Source organism: Hyposmocoma kahamanoa, unplaced genomic scaffold (genome assembly GCF_003589595.1).
Source record: "Hyposmocoma kahamanoa isolate Upper Pololo Valley unplaced genomic scaffold, ASM358959v1 211, whole genome shotgun sequence".
Taxonomy (NCBI): domain Eukaryota; kingdom Metazoa; phylum Arthropoda; class Insecta; order Lepidoptera; family Cosmopterigidae; genus Hyposmocoma; species Hyposmocoma kahamanoa.
The window spans coordinates 3,052,254-3,078,393 of NW_020653732.1; the positions used below are offsets into that span (position 1 = coordinate 3,052,254).

Here is a 26,140-nt window from a genome sequence, read left to right on the forward strand (position 1 = left end):
ATACTTGACTTAGGCCCGCACCTGATTCCGAATATCCGACCTTGAGTCCGTCTCTCCTAGCCAAAAAACAACATTTATCTTTTAGGCCGCGGGAGAGGCGAGAGTGTAAAATAAATCTACATTAAAGTAACAACAACATAGCCTTAAACATTAACACGTTAAGTTTTCTTTTTTCTTTGAAAATACAACTGAAACTAAATAAGATATTGAAAAACCGCTTATAGGGGTTGCAGATCAAGTTTTACTGATTCCAGAAAATGTCGATTACGTTAGTAAAGACGGCAGAATTATATGATCTTTTCACATTTCCGAAATTGATTCTACCGGATACGACAACCGGGGCCTCATCGTCCAATACTCACAATACAAACCCTAGAACCACCTATGTCGTCAATTTTGATTTATAACCGTCAATTATATAGCCAATTACTTATTGTTAACGTTCCATAAAACAGATTTAATACTACAATTATGTAACGTAGAATAACTATTATTACAACAAAAAGTAATAAATAAACTAATTTTATTAACACATCTTTGAATATAGCTGGGTTAGTTAAATCTAATACAGGTTTAAAAGGGATGAAAGCATTTGTTAGCCTTCTTATGATACGGACTTAAGGCCTTATATTAAACAGCTGTCCATACTCAGTAGCAGTAGAGCTACTTGTAAAAGTGTTCGTTCATGGTAGTGCTACCACCTTACCTGTTTCTGCCGCCAAGCAGTAATGTCAGCATTACTGTGTTCCAGTTTCGAAGGGATAAGGGTGCTGGTGAAATTACACATGGGACTTGTCACCTTATAACTCAGGGTGAAGGGCACAGTGACAGTTTGCGATTTAAAGCTCTGAGACTCTAACTGCAACTGTTATGGACAGGCGTGTCGCTTACCATCAGATCCTCGACTAATTAGTCCCGTCACTTGATAGTATAATAATCTCAGCACAGAGTACTAAAAATACTTTCCTCAAAAGTTCGTGGCGTTACATCTATTTGCCAAGTTTTATTGAAATTGGTAATTAATTTTATTGAAACGGGTCGCGCAGACCCGGATTCATCCCCTAGATTGTCATCCATAGAGGTGCAATATTTTCTTCAAATTTAAATGGGACCAATAATGAGGTACCTACCCTCTTTCCAAAATAGGCGCCTTGACGTCGAGTTGTACCAAGTACGAAGTAGTAAGTCTAATTAAGATCCTCCATTTCTTCAAATGGTTAAAAAAAGATTGAAAAACAGCACACACCCAACATAGCCCCGCACTAAGGAAACTCTGAGTCGCGGGTGCCATGGGCACACATATAGACAAACACAAATAACACCCGAACTCACGAGAGAAATAAATGTAAGCCATACAAATATTTCTCCCGGCCCGAGAATCGAACCTGGGACCTCTTCGTGGCAGTCATGGTTCGGCCACGGAGCAGATTCAGAACATATACGAAAATGGTGTCTTTCCGATTATTTTAAATCTGTCAAATTTGTTAAGGTTAACAAGGATTTACAGTATCTGTAACCATACAAGGAATAGCTGTCAATGCCTTCTCAGTATGACAAATATGGTCATCGTTAACAATGCTTTCAAGCCGTCTATCACGCTGTCCATCTAATGGAAAGTGCTTGCTGGTACGTTTAAATACGGCTCCTCTAAAATTAGGAATAACCTGCTGATGGCAACCTTAAGGCCAGTTATTAAGGTTGACATTACTACCAACACAATTATATAAGATCTTCAGCAACAAAAATCACTATTGCACTCTAAAAGAAGCAGATTTGCAGATCGACTACTCTAATTTCATTGTCCTTATCTGCCGATCAGGTGGATAAGGATTTTAGAAGAGATTACGGGCTTCCTCGATAAGACCAGGGTACAATGTCCAGGCAGAGCCCTCCGCCAGTGATACGCCTTCACGCGCGTCTCTGATTCCGGGCTCTGGGTATGGACTTGCTGAGGAATGTGAATTAGCTGTAGGGTCAGGTCAGGACCTGACTGATAAGGTTCCTGTACAGACTTGCTTGCACAAGTAATAGTGCCTTTCCTGTGTAACCAAATGTTGATAGGGGGGACACTATAAACTAAACCTAAGTAGAAGATCTGTGAAGCATTTTGTGCGTTTATCTGTAAGTTTGTCAATCGTGAGCTTCCGTAAAACTTCGGAAAATGTTTTTTTTTTAATATCAAGTGACGGGATTAATAAGTCGTGCGTCTGGTGGTAAGCGACATGCTTATGCATAACAGTTATACTGTCACTTAGAGCTTTTCATCGCAATGATCTTATGGGCATTGCCACTGCGCCTGTCACCCTGAGACATAAGTTCACAAGTCCCATGTGCCTGTTATTTCACCAGCACCTTTCAAACAGGACTCACATTACTGCTTGGCGGTAGAAATAGTTAAAATGGCAGTACATCACTGGGCGAACTCTTTCACAAGGAGGTCTACAGATACTGTGCATAATTTGAGATTATGCATCCCTTTACCTTTGTTACCACAAGTTACTATCTCTCTGTTAGGTACAGGCCACTTATCGATTACATAGTATAGTATTAACGCATATTTTTATGCTCGTTGAGATCCGTCGTCGCTTTCCCTTGAAGGGAATGGCGCAAGAGCAACGAGGAAAACATATGTGATAATGTACAGATAGCAAAAGCGATATCAGTTAGGTGATAGCCTTAGATTTTCCATTATCATTTATATCAAAGTATATTAACAGCAGCTTTTAGTTAACTGTTTAGTAAACGTTTTTTAGAATAAATATCTATATGTATATCGAGTTGACTCAACCGTAACCATGGGACCTGTAAAGGGTCTGAAACGTTGGTTTGTTTGAAAAAACAAATATACGCGATTTAAATCGGGAAAAATAGTTTCATTGTATCTGTATGTATGTTTGTTGGTAACGCAAAAATTACATCATCAGTTCTCACAGATACGTTGCATAGTTAGTAACGAATGATTTTATTCTGCATTTACTGCACCTACAAGCGGTCGAGTTGTACCGTGAACGAAGCAGCGGGTGGCAGCTAGTCCAACACATGATATAAACCAAGTTGCGTTGCTATCGGTAGATGTTATGGCCGCGAGCCCTACATTGCGCAAGCGCAAGTTTTTGTTTGCTCGTTGCTCGTACACAGCGCACTTACAGCATATCACACTTTACACGTATTACGTTATTCGGAAAACTCAAAGGGACAGTTACGAGGGGCTTATTTAGCGGAGTATATGTTGATCCGTTGCACTACTGGTCATGAGTCTCTATGAAGAAAAACACCAAACAAAGTATCGACGCTGGAAAAGCAAAACGAGTAACGTGCATTTGTAAAATATTACAGGAGACTGATTTAAAGTATTTGTTTTAAGAAAAATATCACAAATTTAATTTGTTACATGAAAAGTTTCAGCTTTCCCAGTCGTTTTTTATTTACTTTCAGTTTTGTTATTAATCAAAATCAGTTTTCATTGTCATTTTTCAAAGAAAAGAGATCTTCAGGTGCATCTCAAAAGTTCCTGAATGCAATACTCATGACAAGTAGAGCAGAAATGCGCACTTATCATTTTACTAAAAGAAATGCTGTGACCGAGATCCGAACCTTCGACCTTTCTATTAACAGGCAATAGCTTTCCCACTAAGCTACCACCGGTGCAATGGATTTAGTACCTACTAAATACAGTCGTCAACGTAAGTAGATATTTCTTGAGTAAATAAACTCGACCTAATAAATTATATGACAAGCGTGTAAGAACTATTCTTGAAAATGATGCATAATCCCCAACATTGCTTTACGCAAATACTCTTTGTACCCTTGGTATAATAAAGAGACACTTGATCATACGTGCTTTTTTTAATTCCCCCGTTTAAGCACAAAAAGTTACCGATGATTTCGTTCGTAATACAACGCAATAAACAATATACAACGTAAATAATATATATTACATATAGTAAATAGCAGTAGAGCTCCTTACGAAAGAATTCGTCGAAAGTAGTACTGCCACTTACCCATTTCTGCCACCAAGCAGTAATGTCAGCATTACTGTGTTCCGGTTTTGAAAGCTGGTGAAATTACAGGCACACGGGACTTGTCACCTGGGACTTTATGTCTCAGGGTGACGGGCGCAGTGGTAGTGCCCCTCAGATCTTTGCGATTTAAAGTGGCACTGTAACTGTTATGGACAGGCATGTAGCTCACCATCAGGCGCACGACTTGTTCTTCCCGTCACTTGATATTATAAAAAAAGTCGGGGATAGTGTAAATCTCCGTATGTGGTATTGGTAAAAGACCTGCCTAAACCAACTTTTACAGGAGAGAGACGTTTCACGTCATTCTTTTGTTATTTCAATGGCTCTGACTTAATTTTTTGTACAGTAAGCATTAATTTATGTTGTTTACGGATTGATAACAATAGATTCCCGTAAATCACGCTAATTTGGTTGCCACGATATTTACGCGAATTTGATTTGGCCACTAAATTACCGAAATGAAATTCATAATCCAATGCCAGTTAGCGTAACTGCACTATCATCGACGATAAATAAATTGTATATTACGAAATTTGTTAAATGAAAATTGCTTGTAAAATTAGTTATAAGGTTTTGTTTTACTTTATAACAAATAAATTAAAGAAAATTAGTTCGTAGAATTCTCTTCATCACTCTTGCATGTAAATAATATGATCGTATGCAAGCTAAACGACCACGGCTGTAATGAGAAGAAAAAAGACCCGAGGGTTCTATATGGGGCATTGTAGTCAAGTTAGCCTGCACGTAGTCATGTTATTTACGTTCACCGTGTTTCATGGGCTGTACGGAAAAGTTGTTATTTCGCAGATGTGGCGTTATAACGCCAAGAGTGCAATTTGTAGCTCATTGTTTGTCTCTGGTCACTATCGCTTTTTAAACCCACTGGTTAGCACTATATCGTCGTTGCAAATTTAATATCTCCTATGTGTTAAAAGTAACTATCATAGAAAAATGAAAGAGAGTTTTCTGTAAAATTTTCCTAGTGTTTTTAGAGTATTTTTGTTCTATTTTGTTATTTGGATGAATAATGATATTTAAATGTATAGCAACAACGTTTCTGTATCTTTGAATACGCTTTCCAAATATTTACAAAACTTCTTGTCGACCAAAATGACACATAAGAGGTTTTAAATTTGCAATGACGATATGGGTGTTTGACCCGTGACGCTTACACAATTTATGAAACGAATTTTTTTAACTAAGCTCTGATGCCCAAAGTATAGAGACACCAGACCCCTTTTGGAGACCAGATCACTCGATCTCTCCAAAAAGGGTCTGGTCTGGTCTTGTTATTTAAAAGTTAAGCTCTTGTAAGTGATCACCAACCATGTCCATTCAGCGCCCGTTCTTTGTGTTGACTTAACTGATCTAAATAACATCATCTTTACACATTGCCACGGACATTTTAACGTACCACTGATGTGCTCGTATACTGGTTTCTTTAAGAAGATATCAGAAAGGCTAGTCCGAGATTTCGTAGCAGTAGAGCTCTGTTAACTATTTCTGCCACCAAGCAGTAATGTGAGCATTACAGCGTTCCGATTTATAATATAATAATAATAATATAATAATAACGCACACACTCAACATAGCCCCGCACTAGGGAAACCCTGTGTCGCGGGTGCCATGGACACACATAGACAACCACAAATTACACCCAAACTCACGAGAGAAATAAATGTAGGTCATACAAATATTTCTCCCGGCCCGGGAATCGAACCTGGGACCTCTGCGTGGCAGTCCGGCATGGTAACCGTTCGGCCACAGAGGCAGTTAAATTTAGAAGGGTAAGTAAGGGTGCTGGTGAAATTACATGCACATGGGATTCGTCAACTTATGTCACAGATCGTTGTGATTTAAAGCTCTGAGTGACACTGCAACTGTTATCACAGGCGTGTCGCTTACCACCTGGCCCATGATTTGTTCGTCCTGTCATATTTTGGTATCATAAAAACAGATATCAAGCGTCTTCAGTTATATGACCTTCTCCGATATGATTTCCTTGAAAACAATGACAATGTAAACAACGAATCCGTACAGTAGACCCGATATCTCTATATATATTATCAAAACGTGTTATTGAAAATTAAACATTACATTTACAAAGCATTCGAATTTTAAACGTCAAAAAGTGACAGTTTCTGTACAATCAACAGCACGCCCAGGTTTACACTTTAGATTTAAATTTAGCTTTATATAGTCAATGATAAGAATCGTCCAAAGCTCAAAGTGCATATGTGTCGTACCTACACTACTATTTTAATCGGAAACATTCTTACGTTCCGTTTCGGCAATCGAACGCAGAACCGGATGCCAGCGAGCCGATTAGGATCCCTACTAGGCTACCATGAGGCATACGCATGACTATTTTTGTCTTCCCCTTTCAAGAAACGAAAAACAAAAGCGCATCAACCGAAATCTAAATTCGAAAAATTTCGAATTTCGCAACAGGACGCTCAATTAAAACTATCTCATCACTGCAACCTAAAATATGCGTTAAAAGCTTAGTAGTAGCGTGTAAACTCGCGTGGTCGGCGCAAGCGGCGTCAGGCCAAGCCAAAAGTGTGTCACAAGTTGAATAGCACCGCAAGGACGCTGGTATCTGCGCGCGCGCAGTACCGGCGGCGATGTGCTCGGTAGAGACATAATATTTTTGATAGCTAGCGTTCCTTGCTCTAAAAGTAAACAGAATTAGATTCTTTTTTAATGGAAAGAATAAACGGCACAAACAAAACTTTCATTACGGCAACTCGTAAACTATGTAAAGTAAAACGAGTGAGTTTGTGAAATACAAGAGTTGAAGTTAACAAATACATTGTTATAGCTCATTTCACATAGCGTGGTTACAGCGACATTTGAGATTTGCAATTTCTAGAGCTGTAATGACGTATCGAGATAATTTGTAATTAAGAAAGAATCGATTTAGTTACAAATAATAAACAAAACCAGAATACACTATAAAATTTAAAAAATCAACAAATACCGAAGAAAAAGTCAACAAAGCATAATATCAAGAGCAACGAAACGAAATTCGAATAATTACTCCAATAAACACCATGCTATGCTCAAAACAAAAGAAAACGACGCGCGTATGTGGTGTAAACATTCGTATTGACGCGTGATACACGGTAGCCGAATCGATTTATCGATTTTATGGTGTAAATCTCTATCTAATGGTAAGCTACACGCCTGTCCATAACGGCCGCAGTGCCACTCAGAGCTTTAAATTGCAAAGATCTGATGGGCGCTCCCACTGCCCCTGTCACCCTGAGATATAAGTTGACAAGTCCCATGTGCCTATAACTTTACCAGCACCCTTATCCTTCCAAACCTGAACACAGTAATGCTCGCATTACTGCTTGGCGACAGAAATAGGTAAGGTGGCAGTACTACCTTGGATGGACTCTTTCACAAGAAGCTCTACTATTCTTTACTCTCTTATTGCATGTTCAGTATTTATTTAATATGTAGTGTTTTTTATGTGGAATAATATTCTGAATAAATAAACAATTTGATATTGCCATAATTAAGGCGATAAAGCAGAGTAACCCCATAAAATGCATACACAAAGATTTACATTTTAAATAATAAATAAATAACGCACACAGTCCCGTACAAGGGGAACTTTGTTTCGCTGTTGCCATGATCAAAAATTTCATTAGTAGAGCTTTGTGAAAGAGTTCGTCCAGGGAAGTACTGCCACCTTAACTATTTCTGCCACCAAGCAGTAATGTAAGCATTACAGCCACGTGGGACTTGTCAACTTATGTCTCAGGGTGACTGGCCCGGTGGCAGTGCCCTTCAGATCTTTGCGATTTGAAGCTCGTAGTGGCACTGCAGCTGTCATGGAAAGGCGTGTTGCTGACCACCACACAACTAGTTCGTCCCGTCGCTTGATATTATAAAAAAAACCTAACGCTTATCCACAATCTCGCGTGATATAAAACAACGATGTGGCCGACGACGTTACGCGCTCGTCTAGTAAATGCCTATTCACTCTAGCCTTGAATGCCCAAAATTATAGCTTTCGGCAAATACAGATGCCGGCAGCGCATTCCTTTGCTATAAGCATTAGGGAGGATATAGCATAGTACTTGATGAGGCAGTACATATACTTTACTAGTACAGATTAGGGGGATCTAGACTTGCCTGGGGTTCCACCTCTATGTTGTGGAGATTCCCAGGATTCGCACGAAACGTTTCGCTTACAAATTTCATTTTTATTTAATTTTTATGTGGATGGCAAGCGGCTAGGGAGTGAAATTCCCTGCCTGCGGACTTATTCCCCGAATGCCATAACTTGGATCTTTACAAGGCGAGATGGACATCGCATGAGAACCTATTTTTTTATAAAAAAGAAGATTGCGCCACACCACTCCACAATTTTTCTTTAAATATAGTCAAGTGGGGTAATAGAAACAACGGGGGAAGAAGGACTTGACGCCTTAACTGATAATCTAAAAAGTTTCGTCTCTCAGTCGAAAAAACAGACAAACAAATTAGTTCAAACTATTTTAAGCAGATTAAGCTCCGTTGCATATGCAGTCCGCAGAATACGTGAGCTTACCGATGTTAGTACTGCTAGACTAGTTTACTTTAGTTACTTCCATAGTATAATGTCCTACGGGATTGTCGTGTGGGGTAAAGCGGCAGATATTCAAACCATATTTGTATCTAATTATCATTTCTAAGTTTAAAAACTACATTAAAAATGTTTTGATTGAAAAGTCATATATATTACAAAATTGAAGGCTACGTGTTAGATAAAGATGTATGGAAAGACGACACGGCTCCAGAATCCACACAAATTTGATTCAAAATGTATTCCATAGCATTTAAATGCAATCCCTAGAGTTTCTTGCTCGTTCTTCTGAGGGAGGTCATCGTAGTGAACGAGCAGTAGCTTAAATGTGACGTTTTTAAGTATAAATTTATTTTACCTATGGAATAAATGATCTTCGACTTTGATTTTAAATAGATGGCGCTGCGATACTCCAAATCCAATTGGCGGAAAAAACTAATTTGATTGTTGTGACATCTTAAGAAAAACACGAGATATATTTATTATTATCTTTTGAAATAGGATGTATTGTATACCTCTCACCCCATCTTTTTGGAGCAAAGAAAACCCATCGCAAGTATTGAATTTAGTGTAATTATTCCTAAAACATGTAAACTTGACAAACAATGGCAACTTTAGCATACTTCGAAACCCTTATAAAACTGTCCTATGCGTGCATCGTCTAGAAGTTGCCCGGGCATCCTCTGCAACAATGAGGAAAATTTTAAGCAGCCGGCAACTATCTATTAAATTCCGCGCTAGGCTCTTGCAGTGCTACATCTGGCCAGTCGTTCTTTATGGATGCGAATCACGGACCATAAAAGAAGACCCCAAGAAGAAACTTGAAGCGTTGGAAATGTGGTGCTATCGTAGAATACTTCGCGTCAGTTGGAGTTTGTGGAGTTGGTACGCACTGCCAAGCAGCGGAAGGGTCCCTATTTGGGTCATGTGCTGCGACATAACAGATATCATCTATTGCACATTATAATGATGGACAAAGTAACTAACTTGGTATTAAAATGTTTTTACACGTTGCAAGAGTTTTCCGAGAGCAAAGACATATTATGAATATTATTATAAACGCTAGAAACCTTTGAGACAATTATATGCCAAATATTAATTACGTTTCTTCAATTGTTATTTTTCTCCTAAATTTATTATTATGACTCAAATTTATTGTTAATGCTATTATTTTCTTTAATGATTTTAATTTAAAACAAATTTATATAATGTACAGTTCTATTTTTATAGATTTAAGTAAATAACATAAGTACCGTGTCAATTATTTTAAATTGAATGTACATTTTATAATTTTTGTATAAGTAAGATAAATTGCGGAGCCCTGCAAGTTACATGGCTGCTGGTTATATTAATTTAAGAAGTTAATACATAACCCATGTGATGCAATGATTAATATTATGAATGTTCAGGCTAGCTCTGAAAAAAAGAAAGATTATAGAAAACGGAATGCCGACCTTCAATAATGGGGAGGCACTTGAAGAAGAATGTGTGCATTCGCGAAAACTCCATTATGCATTAAATTTCTCCTATCTAACAAACTGACGACAACATGTAAACGTAAATTATCATAAAACGTTTGATAACACATGATAAGGCCAAAGTTATGCTTAACCTAGGCATCCTAAGATAACTATTTGAGAACCTAAATACAGACTTTGATTTACATTTAGATGATTGCCATTGTTCACTTTCTATTTTATTACTAACTCAATATTACGTTTCACAGTTTACTACTTCGCCTATATTAACCCATAAAGAATGAACTAGTAGCTTAGTTTTAGCAGCAGTAGAGCTCGGGCGAAGGAATTCCAAGTAAGTCCACCTTAAATGATTATCACTAATATCAGGTTTCTTACCACGGTGTGACTTCTTTTTATTCTTCTTTTTATGGTTGACTGTCAACCCGTGACCATGGAGCGTGCACTCGTTCCGAAATATTGGGAAAATAAAAAGAAGTCAAACCGTAGTAAGAAACCTGATATTAGTGATAATCATTTAGTGAATAACCACGAAAGTCTTAAAATCTATATAAGTCCACCTTACTTGTTTCTGCCGCCAATCAGTAACGTGAGCGATTACTACATTTCAGTTTTGAAGGGGACTTGTCAACTTTATATCTCAGGATAACTGGGGCAGTAGCAGTGTCTATCAAATCTTTGCGATTTAAAGCTCTGAGTTGCACTGCAACTGTTACGGACATACATGTCGCTTACCACCATGAGCAGGACTTGTTCATGCCGTCACTTGATATCATAAAAAAACACTAGTAGAACATGTCTTTTTGACAGTACAATTATATAAATAAATAAGCGTTTGTATACATTTATTATTTACAATATTCATTTCAGAAAATCGGCCAGAGCTAAACGGTTTCTTGCCACGGATTTTTGTCATTTAAGTACAATGAGGTGTACGTACTTTAATAGCTGTAGAGCTCCATGTAACGTTACCTATTTCTGACGCCAAGCAGTAATGTTAGCATTACTGCGTTCCGGTTTTGAAAGGTAAGGGTGTTAGTGACTTTACAGGCCCATGGGATTTGTCAACTTATGTCTCAGATAGACGGGTGCAGTGGCAGTGCCCCTCAGATCTTTGCTATTTAAAGATCTAAGTGGCACTGCAACTGTTATGGACAGGCGTGTCGCTTACCATCAGGCACAAGACTCGTTCGTCTCGTATAAAAAAAGCTGTATAATAAATCTATAGTATAAAGTTTTTGTTCCACTATAGTCTTGAAACTCTAGAATGGTAAATTTTTCGGAAATCGGAAATCTTATTATAGAAGCGTGTACATTACCTTGTGAAGACAGCTAGTTTGTTTATATTCCACGTATTAATGTTATGTCTGTCATCATTCTTTATTCAAGTCCAAAATATTATATAAAATAGTTAAAAAAGTATAATCAAGTTAGATTTCTTAAAATATTTAATGCTTTATTATATCTTGCGTTTAGTCAACTATACTGTAATATAACCAAATCAAGTTACCCATTGTTGAGTTACCTATTATACCGAACTATTAACCAATATCGAAGACAATTATGTATTTGTCATTTACAAAGGTGAAATTTGACCTTAACGGTGTCGACACAATGCCACCCCGCTTTTTAACTGTTTTGCAACATCCCTCCAAGGCGACTGTGTTTTTTTATCTGTGATACGCGGAACCGGGTCACTTGAAGGTCAGAAAAGTCGATGGAAATCGTGAAAATATCGAATTACTTTGGAAAAATCAGTATTTGACACTTGGTGGGTTCAATATCAAGATAAAGAGCGTAAGAGGCATTTCGAAAATTGTTTCAGTAGAGCATGTTTTAGGTTTTAACGATTGTTTTAAAATATTTACGTCCTGTTTTAAAATTCAATTTTATGGAGGAATTTTTCTTTGTGTTCGGTCTTTGTATTATTAATTATAACAAACTAGGGGAGTAATTTCACCAAAAAATAATTTAATACCATAGTACTAAATCATCATAATATTATGTATAAGTACTCATATAGTACCCTTAGGTAGCGCGTTGTTAGTGCTAGGTCACACAGGTCGCCCACTCTTTTGGTAACCGCGAGCTACAGAATTTTATTCTGTTATTTACTTACAATGCTTTGATGGTAGTAAGTATTCCTTATAAGACCTTGAATAACTTAACTAGGCAGCCGTGGGAAATACCTAACTATCACCTTAAGTTAAACAACCTCACTTAAGTAGTTATGTCCTTAACTACACGACGAAATATTTTTTTTAGGATTCCGTTAAAAATTTTTAAGCGTAATATTAAGTTCATTGAATATCTAACTATGTTTTAATACTACATTTTCTGTAAATTTACTCCACTACCGTGTCAAATCAAAACATTTTTTTGTAATTTTTGAGGTTAATAACATAAAAAGATATTTAACTTACGTTGTACATTAGATATTAAAGAAATCTATCAAGCCATTATAATTTTACTTTGGAAAGTAAGTTATTTCTATTAATACACTAAGAAATTTCTTTACCTCGTTAACAGCCGAAAGATTCTTCTTGTTATGAAATTACAAAACACTTTATTTAACTAATTTTGGTTTGACGCGATAGAACATCGTTTATTATTCTTAAAATTTGAGCGGCGACAAATGTTAGTAGAGACATTTTCGCAATCTGAGAGTTTTCGCTAATCAGGCGCCCCGCAACACTATACTACATTTCGCATGCGTAATTGTCAAACCAAAAAACTGTATTGATGCTTACGATGTCATGTCAAAATAATTTCTATATTTTAAAACTTACATTGTATTTTAGTTTTTAATATCTCAAAACCACTAATACCCCCAAAGTTGAAATGTAAGGGTATCGATGAGACCTAGAGAAATCATACGAGCGCTGTTAAATCAAAACACTGGAAGTGACTTCGCAGTGGCTTGACACCGCAGTCCACTAGTTTGTTATAATTTATAAAAACAAATACAAACAATTTTAAGCAGTTTAACGAAAATTTATAAGGCGACCCTAATGCTTGTATCATAAATAGACATACAGTATATAACCAGAAATAGAGACGAAATGTCATTTAATTGGTATGAAAACTATTTCGCCAAATCATTACGATGACAACTGCACTCAGATTGGTGAGCCCGAATTCGAAACAATTGACGGGTGTCGTCAATTGTTTCACTTCAAATCGACCAGTTTAACTTGAGCCTTGCAATAATGGATGAAAATCACATATTTAATTACAGATGAAATGTGATTCCGTTTGTTTTTTAACTAGATGTTTTGCTGTTTTTGAAACACTAGCGAATGAAACAGCCTTTATTACAATAAATACAGAATATTTTTGGAATATACAGAGACGTATACACATATCAGTTGTTGGCGCTGTACTATTTCAGTTGATATTTAAAACTGATATAAGGCCCATTTGCCTGATGACTTACCAGGGATGGGTGGCCCTTATTTCGTCTCTATTTCTGGTTATATACGCGATGTAAATAGACAATCACACCAATTACCATTGCCTTTACCACGATTTGACTGTGACAGTTGTCGCAAGCGACTGCGTTAAGTACTTCACAATTTTGTATGGCAAATTAATCAGCGCACCTAGATGTCACAAGTAGTACTTTTTATATACAAACATTTTACGCGGTCGCTATCGATACTGTCACTGCAAACTCGTGGTAGAGGAACAGATCTGAGAATTCCCTGTTCTATAAATACTGAATTATTTTATTTCACTTTTTAACCGGCTTCAAAAAAAGAAGGAGGTTCTCCATTCGACTACGTTTTTGTTTGTCTGTATGTATGTTACGCGATAACTCCACATCTGTGAACGGATTTTAATGACTTTTTTTTTTTTTGGAAAGAGGATACTTCAGCAGTGGTCCCATTTCGTAAGGGTCGTAAACTAGGGGATGAATCCAGTTTCGCTATCTTTCCGGTAACCGATTTCAATAAAACTTGTCAAATGGACGTAATGCCACGAACTTTTGAGATCAGTTTTTTTAGAACTATGTACTGAGATTATTATAACATCACGTGACGGGATGAACAAGTCGTGCGCCTGATGGTAAGCGACACGCCTGTCCACAGTTGCAGTGCTACTCAGAGCTTTAAATCTTAAAGACCTGAGGGACACTCCCACTGCGCCTGTCACCCTGAAACATAAGTTGCCAAGTCCCATAAAGACCTGAGGGACACTCCCACTGCGCCTGTCACCCTGAAACATAAGTTGACAAGTCCCAAGTGTCTGTAATTTCACCAGCACCCTTATCCTTCCAAACCGGAACGCAGTAGTGACATAGGTAAAGACGCAGTACTTCCCTGGACGTACTCTTTTACAAAAATCTCTGCTGCCAATATTACATTACAGAATGTAACTCTAGGGTACAAACTAAGTCACTCAAACCTGGGGCCCTACTCTCGAAGCACGAAATCCGTAATTAAGGCCGTATTCTCACTATGGCTGACCTCGGAACTACTCTCGAAGTTTGTCAACGAAAAGACAGGACCGTTCGAATTATCACACATTCTTAGTTGTAGCCCCGTTCGAAATCCAAGACTGTTGATCGTCTATAGTGAGAAAACGGCTGTAATTACGAAGTTTGTGCTTCGGAAATAGGGCCCTGTAAACATTGACTTACAAATAAATGGACGACGGGTCTAATACAAAAACCACGAAACAAATGTCCCAAGTCAACCTATTTAAACGTAGTGAAAAGCTAAAACGTTGAATTTAAATTGTAATGTCATCGCAGTACTGTCTAATTTTGCTTGCTTCGCTGTCAGAAGAAACAAACGAAGACTAAAGCGTGAATGACGCTCTGTATACGATTTTAACGCCCTATAAGTTCGGACATTTTTTAGCGCGGACCCGACGTCCATATAATTGTAAGTCAATGCCTGTAAAGCAATTTTTTTCAATTAGTCGATTAATAAAGCAATTTTATTTATGATTCGAAGTGATGGGGCGAACTCACATTACTGCTTGGCGGCAGAAAGAGGTAAGGTGGCAGTACTTCCCTGGACGAACTCTTTCACAAGGAGCTCTACTGCTATTAATTGACTCCTCAAAATTGTTATTCTATCTCAAAGTTGATATTGATTACTTGGATTCATGATGATTATTTCTAGAACTCTAACTATACTATCTCTCTGAATTAGATGTAAGATATTTATAACCTCCATTGTACGGTCAAATACCTTTGAATTAGTTCTAATCACGTTATTAACGCCCCCACTCCTTTACCTCCCACCTGTAATGTCATGACGTCACAGCACGCATGACAACGCGCGTGAGTGCATGTACTAATAGGGTATGCGTTGTGCTGCGTTTGTACTTGTACAGTAATTAGCTTTAACTAATCGATGGCTTACAAGTGGAAGATAAATGCCAAAACGCAGTGCTTAGAAGTTACGGATTGTTGTTAACTTTTATGAAATGAGATTGAAATCAGGAGATGTACTATAAATCCTGTATTTATATGGAAAATAATGCTTAATATGTAACAAAAAAATATATTTTAGATTGTGTTGTGAAAATAACGATATATACGGATATTTTTGGAAATTATAATGGGTATGATGGGCCATATATGGATATATGCAACAAGTAAATATTTTGTATTTTTAATTGCTCATATCATCGTCCAATCCTATTTCAAAAAGCAACAATTTGTTTCGTTGATTTGAAGCGTACGTAAATTTCAGACAAACAGACTTGCGAGTAGATATTCCAGTGTCATGCTATTATTAAATTAAAACAAAACTATAGTCTATCAACTAAACTAATTAGTTAACAAAATTGTTCATCTAAACGAGGCTTCAGTCCACCTAGGCCAGTATTATCATATCAGCCTATGTCTATGCCTATGTACCTGAGTGCATGTTGCACGCATGCGTACCATAGGTGCGTATACTTCGATTGGGATTGTTTGATACTTTAACAAAAAGAGCTTCGAAGTTGGGGTAGAAAAAAAAACGCTTAAATATTAAGCAACATAGCGACAGTAAAAAAAATGCCATTTTTTTATAATATCAAGTGACGGACGAACATGTGTTGTACCTGATGGTAAGCTACACACCAGTCCTTAACAGTTGCAGTGCCACTCAGAGTTTTAAATCGCAAATATCTAAGGGGCACTACCACTTCGCCCGTCACCCTGTGACATAAGTTGATAAGTTTCGTGTGCCTGCAATGTCACTTACCTTCAAAACCGGAACACAGTAATGCTGATATTACTGCTTGGCGGCAGAAATAGGTAAGGTTGCAGTACTTCCCTGGACGAACTCTTTCACAAGGAGCTCTACTGCTACTAAATGTAGTGATGTAGAGTAAATAGAAAATTCATCATAATCATCATTATCCAGAGAATAACTGTTAGGTGATAGTTTGTGCCATTCACCATGATATTGCGCTCGACTTCACATACGAGCCACAACTTATTTTTCAGCTCATGGGTCTGCAATTTCACTAACATAATTCATAATGGGAATGCAGTAAATATAGAAGGTAAGGTACTTCTGTAGATGAACTCTTTCACAAGGATATAAATAAAAAAAATATAAATAAAAATGTTATTGATTTAACTTAATCTAAGTTACATATTATCATTGCTGGTGAACTTCTTTTAAGTATGAAAATACTTGTATCAGAAGCCACCGCTCTTCCAATCCGGTACTTAACATTGCGTTTTCTTCTTTTCAGAAGAAAAACTGCATTAAAGCCTATATTCTTGTGCGTTCTAAGAAGGATTTCAACTGCTACTAGATTTCTTATTAAAAGAGCTAGGCCCGGCGTGTAATCATCTACTATTACTATGCCTATCTGTGAACTTATAATTATATTACTAGGTAGTTAAGATGTGCAATATTATATAAAATTACATACCACAAAAAAAAAATCACAAATGTCTGAGGGGCTTTGCCACTGCACCCATCACCCTGACACATAAGTTTACAAACCCATGTGCCTATAATTTCACCAGCATCGTTACCATTCTAAACCGGAACGCAGTCATACTCACATTACCACTTGACGGCAGAAATATGTAAGGCAAATTACAAAAATTTGGTCGAGTACTTTTGTGACAATCTACAATGTACATGGAGAAATAATTTTCGTTTATGACCTCTCAATGTTTTTCGAATCATTAGAGAATAGACTACGGACTAGAAGGTTGCAAGGTTAATGTACTATATTTTCCTCATAGTATAGTCGGCAAGGTAACTGAAGAGATGTATGCATTAGATTTTCCCCTTACCTTGTGTTGTGACAATACTTAGAACAATTAGTATATCGATACGGTTTCAAAATATAAACATTATAGAATAAAAAGCAGCTAGTGAGTCTAGTGGACCAGAGTCTGCCTGCCAAGCCCGGGGTCGCAAGTTCACATTCCGGTTTTTTTTTCTTTAGTATTATGTCCATACAAATTTGTTTAAGCGCATAATGTTTAACTATTCGTTTTTGATTTTTCTAAATTGTCTACCACTAAAAACATACATAATTCCAGAATGCCAGAGGGAGGTGTTAACCACTCCATGTAAGTGTATCTGATCTCTAGCTAAAGTAACAATTATATAATTTTGTTGTATAAAATGTATATATTTCGTATGTAGTAATTAACTATTACATACAGGTTTTACTATACGTGGACCTTCACGTATTGTTCATAAGATAGAATCAAAGTATCAAGACGCGTGAGTCAGTGAACATCGCTCGCGCTATATGGGTCTTGGCCGAGCAACTTTTTCTCCGCGCGTTAGCTGTCACTTGTTATGCTATCCTGGTACTTTTCGTGGAAAACACAAGCGTTTAACACCTTTTTTTACACTTAAACAATGACACTCTTGATTAAATGCCTCCGTGGCCGAGCGGTTGCCATGGTGCTACTACGCAGAGGTCCCGGTTTCGATTCCTGGGCCACCGGGAGAAATATTTGTATGGCCTACATTTTATTTCTCTCCAGAGTTTGGATGTAATTAGTGATTGTCTATATGTGTGTCCTTGGCACCCGGGATATGGGGTTTCCCTAGTGTGGGGCTATGAGTATGTGAGTTATTATTATTTCTGATAGGAAATGGGGAATATGAAAAGGAGATGTGCCCACGTCCGCAAATCTATGTAAACACAGCAGAAGAGGCAGTTTTTGCAGCTATAATACGTCTCCAATACTTGACTTCCTTTTGTTTCAATGACATTGCAACGGATGCCGAGTATAGCTACTATTTTCATAAACAAACTTATGCTGTGCTGCTCTTCCGCTCGCTTGCTCTCCTAGTACTTCACGCGAGATTTAATAAAATTAGGTGACATAAGAGATACAAAAAAGTGCTTTTAAATTGTACGTAGACCTTGTACACTTTCTTAATCAAATACGTAATTAATAATTTGGAGGAACGCTAAGAAAGAATTATGATAACCATGTTTATATGAACCATAACGTTTGATTTGAAAAAAGAATGACTTCAATCGTCTTTTGATTTTAAATATGGCGTCGTTGCGAGGCGCTATCCGTAATTTTCAGAAGCAGTTGAGTTATTCAAAATGCATTAAATTATATTTTACAACAATGTTATATTAATTAAATGAACTATTTTTATTTACTTTAATAATCTTAACACACACGATTTAAAATCCAATTCACGATAATGATTGTTTATGATTTATGACTTGTTAAAACGTAAAATGATTCACTTTAACCAATAAACATGATGATTTTTGATGTTTCCTTTTGTTTAACTAATTAATGTCATTGGTTTATTTAAGAATTCTAGTAGCAGTGGAGCTCCTTGAAACAGAGTTCGTTCAGGAAAGTACTGCCACATTACCTATTTCTACCGCCAAGCAGGTATTTTTGCATTACGGTTTTGAAGGATAAGGGTGCTGGTGAAATTACAGGCACATGGGACTTATCAACTTATGTCTCAATGTGTCTGCAGTTGTTATGGACAGGCGTGTAGCTTACCATTAGGCGCATGACTTGTTCGTTCCGTCACTTAATATTGTAAAAAAAATCAATCTGGGCTTCTTTTTCTGTTCAATACTAGATAAATAAAGATAAAGATTAAAGAATAAAGATTTTATTTAATCAAATTTACTTCAACTTAACATATATCTACAAGTTGTTAAAGCAGTATGTCGCGCCCATGATATAATAAAACCACATGTCGTCGTAAGTATTTTTATCACAAATTATGTATATATGTGAAATTTTACAATTCCTCTTTAAGCATAAAAAAGTCATCGACTAATTTCGTTCATCATTTTGTACATGTAATCTTTTTGAACCAAGGGTGCAATATTAAACATAATTTCATATAACAAATCCCATATTCACATTTTACGATGTATTGTTTGAAATAGCTAATATAGTACCTAAACACAAAACGTTTGCAAATCACAAAATATAGCTTATTTAACTAAAAAACAATACATTATTACATTTTCGACAGTTTAGTCTATTATTACGCATGTACTTGCTAAATTTAATTGTGAAATGTTCAATAAATATTGCAAAATGGCAATATGCGGGTTGCGGTCAGTCTACGAAATACGAATTTTGTTAAATGCTTCTTAAGTCTCTCGGATGGTCACTATAGCTGACTGTGGAGTTCTTTATAAAGTAATTTTTCACACACATTTTGCCAGGAGTGAGGTTTAAGATTCTACAAATGTAATTAGTCCGTAACTTTCTTATGCTTAAATAGCAGTAGAGCTCCTTGTGAAAGAGTTCGAAGGAAGTACTGCCACCTTACCTATTTCTGCCGCCAAGCAGTAGTAATGTTAGCATTATTGCGTTCCGGTTTTGAAGTGTGCTTGTGAAATTACAGGCACATGAGATTTGTCAACTTATTAGTATATACTTCCTTAGCTCGCATTCAAATATTTCCCGTACTAACACGACTCATTTTGTTTGGGCCGAGCAACAGGGATACTGGCTTTATTTCAGAATGTATTTTTTTACGAACGAAAATAAGGCCATTTGAAAATACTATAACGTGTTCTATTTAGTTAAGTTATCTTTATAGAGTATGTTATACCCATTGACTTACAAATAAATGGACGACGGGTCTAATACAAAAACCACGAAAAAAATGTCCCAAGTCAACCTATTTAAACGTAGTGACATGTAAAGGAATATGAAAAAGCTAAAACGTTGAATTTAAATTGTAATGTCATCGCAGTACTGTCTAATTTTGCTCGCTTCGCTCTCAGTCGAACAAACGAAGACTAAAGCGTGAATGACGCTCTGTATACGATTTTAACGCCCTATAAGTTCGGACACTTTTTAGCGCGGACCCGACGTCCATATAATTGTAAGTCAATGGTTATACCTATTGAATTCAGCAGTTTTCTTGTATAATTTCCAGATAAGTGTTTTCACACCGTAAAGTAATCAGTGTATATTCTCAATTTTACTATATTTTTATTTCCTAAGTGACTGACTCAATTTCACTGTGAGCCAGTCACAGTGACAAGAAATTTGAGGTTGATAGACTCTTATGTCTCAATATGACAGGCGCAGTAGCAGTGTCACTCAGCTTTGCGATTTAAAGCTCTGAGTGGCACTGCAACTGCTGTGGATTAATCGATAACTTATATATGCTAGTTTGTTATAATTATTAATACAAAGATCGAACACTCAGAAAAAATTCCTTCGATCCGGTCGGATTCGAACCGACGTCTTCTTGCATACCGTGTCAGACGCTATACCAACTAAGCCACGGAACATAGATGGCGCTACGACTAAAAAGTCGTTGAAAAACCAAATACAAAGTCACGACGCAAGCACATAGAAAAATTCGTGAGGTCCGTTGGTTCGTTGGTATAGCGTCTGGCACGGTATGCAAGAAGACGTCGGTTCGAATCCGACCGGATCGAAGGAATTTTTTCTGAGTGTTCGATCTTTGTATTAATAATTATAACAAACTAGTGGAGTAATTTCACAAAAAATAATTGAATATAATTTCAATAAAAATTTAATTATTTATGCTAGTTACGTTTTTGACATTTGGCTTTTTTCGATTATTTTAAGCTTGACACTTTTGGTTCTTTAACACTGAGTACGAAAGATGGAACATCGATGTTATCAGCTTTGGCCTTAGCCGGCTGGACATTTTGACGATTTGCTGAAAGCCTGATTGCAACTGCGACGTACTGTATTTCACACGGTCAATAAAAAGCTGTTTATTTGCATTATTTAGGGTTTTTTTATCATTTTATTCGATATGGCTTTTTTTTCATAATAAGCAAGTTTTTAATTTTTAACTGTAAATTTATTTGTCCGTTCATCATTGAATTAGATGTTTTAAAAGTAATTGTGTCATAGTGGGATACAATAAATGCGATCGTCGACCTCATCGTCACTTTCCATCAGGTGAGACGGAAGTCAAATGCTCACTTCTTTTGCGATATTTGTTTATATGTTTGTATGCCTAAGTTACCTTATGTACACAATGATACTATTTAGTTACATATTAAATTTTACACAACCTGTGTTTTCACAAATAGTAAAAAAACCGACTGTTGAAGTCGGTTAAAAACTATGAATTATTACAGAAGAATAGTTTCAATTTCATTGTGTACATGTGTATACATTGTATACAACCACAAAAACCCAAGAACGCGACTTCTACATACACCAGTTAACAAATTTTAGTAATTCAACAAAAACCGATTCGTACAAGTTATTTTAATTCAAATTTCATTTTTTTTTCTTTCGCAACCTGTATTTCGTGAAGCCAGCCATAAAATTCTAAATAATCAATCACTTGTAACTGAAAAACTTGAAAATTACAAGTTTATGTTATGTAAAGAGTAATATTGTTTGTCTACTAGATTTTTTTAGTGCTTTATTACACGATGTAACAAATTTTCAAAAAGGTTCTATTTCTGCTTTGACAGTATTGGTTTCTGTTGTCGAAAAGAGTAGCTATACCCATAAAAATTTGCTTTTGTGACGGTTTCAGTCGTTTCAGTGGGTTTTTTTTATGAAACCACCACCACAAACCACAACAAGTCGTACGCCTAGTGGTAAACGTCACGCCTGTCCATAGCAGTTGGAGTGGCACTCAGAGGTTTAAATCGCAAAGATCTCAGCGAGATTGTCGCTGTGCCCGTCTCCCGGAGACGTAAGTTAACAAGTTCCATGTGCCTGTATCTTCACAAGCACCTATAACCCTTCAAAACTAGCAATAATGTTCGCATTACTGCTTGGCAGCAGAAATAGGAAGGTTGCTGTAGTTCCCTGGACGAATTCTTTCAAAGGTGCTCTACAATAATTCCGTTGGGATGTATTACCCAAAAATAAATAAAAAAAATAAAGCACACACACTCATAACCCCGCACTAGGGAAACCCTGTCTCGCAGGTGTCATGGTCACAAATTACACCCAAACTCACGAGAGAAATAAATGTAGGCCATGAAAATATTTCTCCCGGCCCAGGAATCGAACCCTGGACATCTGCGTGGCAGAGCAGCATCGTTACCGTTTGCCCATTACCCACTTATAGTATTATCCACTGTAAGTGTCTTACTTCCGTGAAACTTAGGTAAATACTATACTCTGCCTATTACGACGTCAAATTATAGACCTTTCTAAAGTTAATTATTTTATGTTAACAACATTATATTCACTTAAAAAAAAATCAAATTTAAACTTTAATGGCCATTACCCGAATGTAGACTCTTTCGTTTAGTGACAGTATTGGATTAACGTGCGATATTATCTTTACATATTCAATTAAAAAGCGAAAAAAGAATGCAGTGCGAAAAATTTCAAATTTAAATTTTTAAATAAACATTCGAAAGGAACTTTCACGTTCGATTTACGAATTTTACATTTATAAAGGACATGTGCGTTGCCATTTCGCACAAGAGCCAGTTTCGAGAAAAGAAAATAAATCAGGTTTCTTTTTAAGTGCGTTTCGTTGTGTAATATAGTGGATCGGAATAACAGAACGCAAACTGGTTATGAGCACTGAGGGTACTTGATACGTTTGCCTGTCTGTACAGTTACGTATTACATAATCTATGCAGATATAGAGAGAGAGAGAGAGAGAGAGAGAGATCAAAATATAGAGACACCGTCTGTCCTTTTACAAGCAGAAGAGCTTCTTGTGAAAGAGTTAGTCCAAGGAAGTACTGCCACCTTACCTATTTCTACCGCTGAGAGCATTACCGCAGTTCGGTTTTGATGATACCTATCAACGTATGTCTCAAGGTGACAGGCGCAGTGGAAATGTCCCTGAGATCTTTGCTATTTAAAGCTCTGAGAGCCACTGCAACTGGTATTAACCGGCGTGTCGCTTACCATCAAGCGCAAGACTTGGTCGTCCTGTCATTTGGTATCATAAAAAAAATATCATACGTCATCTAAAATAACCAAAAATATCAATAATACAAAAATATTAGATTGTTAGATCCCAGTTATCTTTTCCATCTTTCAATACCTTCACTCTTTAGGCGGTCAAACTTTGGAACGGAATACATAATAATTATCGCACACACATGTAGACAACCACAAATTACACCCAAACTCTCTCGTGAGATAAATGTAGGCCGTAGAAATATTTGTACCTGCCCGGTGGTCTCTGACTGGCTCTCCAGCATGGTGACCTTTCTGCCACGCAGGCTGTTTGGCCTAAACCCGTGCACAGCAGTGGGACGTATTAATAATGATGATGCTGATAGATTATAATAATTCATTGTTTTTGATATTGTTTTTGGGTTACTTAATTTTTGTTTTGTTCTGCATGTAAACCTCTTATTTTAGTTATTATCTTCTATATTTAGGTCTGAAGGAACAAAATTTCTTGCAGAAAAAGCAGGACCTAATGTTTGTGTTTTCCTTTTATAATGTGAGTTGTGGGTTTTTGCAATAAACAAACAAATAAATATTATTATCTTATAACGTTTTGTTACATCACGATCATAAACAAAATACAATTTGTTACCAAATTTTAATTGGCCACTTTCTTCCACCGTAACTATATTACGTAACCAGAGACAATTATGTATATTAAATATACCGGAAAAAGATTTTAACTTTCTATTTTTATATATAAAAATATACATTTTAGTCTATGGTTTTGTTCACGCGAAGGCTTGATTCCGGTCATTTGTTATAATTTTTAGAAAGTCATATCTAGACTTCGAGCTGGCAACACTAATTAATCTTGCCTGGTTTTGAGATAATTTTCTAACTTAGCATTGCTATTTTGTAAGATCCTAAAATATAACCTAAATTCGCAACCTTGGTGTAATAACGCCACATCTGCAAAATCACAACTTTTCAGAAATGAGGTTTAAAGTAAGAAACTAAATTCGTCGATAACTTTTTTTTGCATAAATAGGAGGTGGGCAAAGGCCACCACAGAATGAATCCCCAAAGATAGAAAACGACCATGGGCCAGGCCAAAGCGTCAATGGAGAGACGAGCGCATCTAAAGGACTGGACCTCAGTGGCGCAAAACAGAGAGGTGTGGAGAGAAGGAAGGAAGGCCTTTGCTCAAGGCTTTAAAAAAAACTTTCGTATTATTTTTATTACTTTAACGTGATAAAAGCACGCAATCAAAGTTACGTTTATATCTAGTTTTATTTAATATCCAAGAAATATCTGCTTTTAAAAGCTATACTGCAAACATTTTCAACAATAATCCCAACTACTTTTACAACGGGGTTCGATGGAAAAAAATGTCGGTCTCCGATTATAACGGTCGTTCCTTCGGCTAGAGCTTTGCTTATATATTTACAATATAAACTGGCACACGTCGCCATTGGTGGGCATAGTAAAATTCAGTTTACCAAGATCTTTTTATACTGGTAACGCGTCTTGTAAACGAGAAATTAACAAAAGACGCTAACTAAATATATTTTGAACAAAATACAACGATTTTTCTTTTTTCCTATCGAATATAATTAAGTCATAATATATTTGGTGCCAGCATATTGGTTATTTGACTGGGCCGTGGGCGTTGTTTTTTTAAATCATCACTTTTCTAATATTAAAAGTCAACGTCACATAAATTGCTCCTACCCCAAACCAAAGCACTTGTGTTATAACGACGGTACCACAAACACCCAGATCTGTGACAATATCTACATTGACCCCGCCGGGGATCGAAACCGGGAACTCTGAGTAACACCATGACAACCGGTGTGCGAGCCGCTCGACTACGGAGGTCGTCATAACGTCAAAATTTTTATGACAAGAAAGGCATAAAAATAATACGAACTATATAAAACTAATTTCGTATAATTATTTTTATTTATATTATTATTAACTTAATAATTCTCATATATAAGCATAAAAAAGTTAACGGCAAATTTCTTTCGTAAAACTATAAACTGCTCTCCTGAAAAGCTGTAATTTTGCTGAATTTTTGCATTATTACACTATTTTTTGCATTATTATACTAAGGGTGCGATATTTCGAAATGTATTACTATGGTTGAATTTGTGAAATCCCTCAATGGGTTTCGAGGGTATCATGCTAAACGTCAGGCTGCGTTTCAAAGGAGGCTGTTAGGCTTTATAATCAGAAAATCATTGTATACTTTCACAGCTTATTCGCTTTTAATCAGGGTTCTCAATTATCAAGTTTTTTTCCCTGATAATTATTATTATGATAATTATCCATGATAATTCATAATTATATCTCTTTAATATTTGACTAAAAATGATAAACAATGAGAAAGCTAAATAAATATTAAGAAAAATCTTTGATAAAACCATTTATTATTTTATTTAATATATATGAAAAACTACTAAACTGAGATTGACATTTGACACATGTCACGACATTAATAGCGATAGAATTTTACTGTTCCAATTCGTTTTACAAATGGATAATTATCAAGGTAGATAATTATCAATGATACTTATTACTTTGAACCGTATGCTTAACATATTAAAGGTTTATGTATAAAGTTTTTTAAAGGGACAAATAAAACATCAAGGCTTTATTCTACAATCAAAAACGTAATTTTTTTTAGCGTAATTTGTAAGAAACCAATAAAAAACACATAGTTCTAATAATTACCAAGGGGTAAAAA

At 36.3% G+C, this 26,140-nt stretch overlaps 1 protein-coding gene across 1 annotated transcript in view; it reads right to left on the reverse strand.

The window, feature by feature from the left end:
- The window catches only part of LOC113227625 (probable nuclear hormone receptor HR3), a 149,334-nt gene that overhangs the window by 122,635 nt on the left and 559 nt on the right, over nucleotides 1-26,140 (reverse strand). The gene's annotated exons all lie outside the window — the stretch shown is intronic.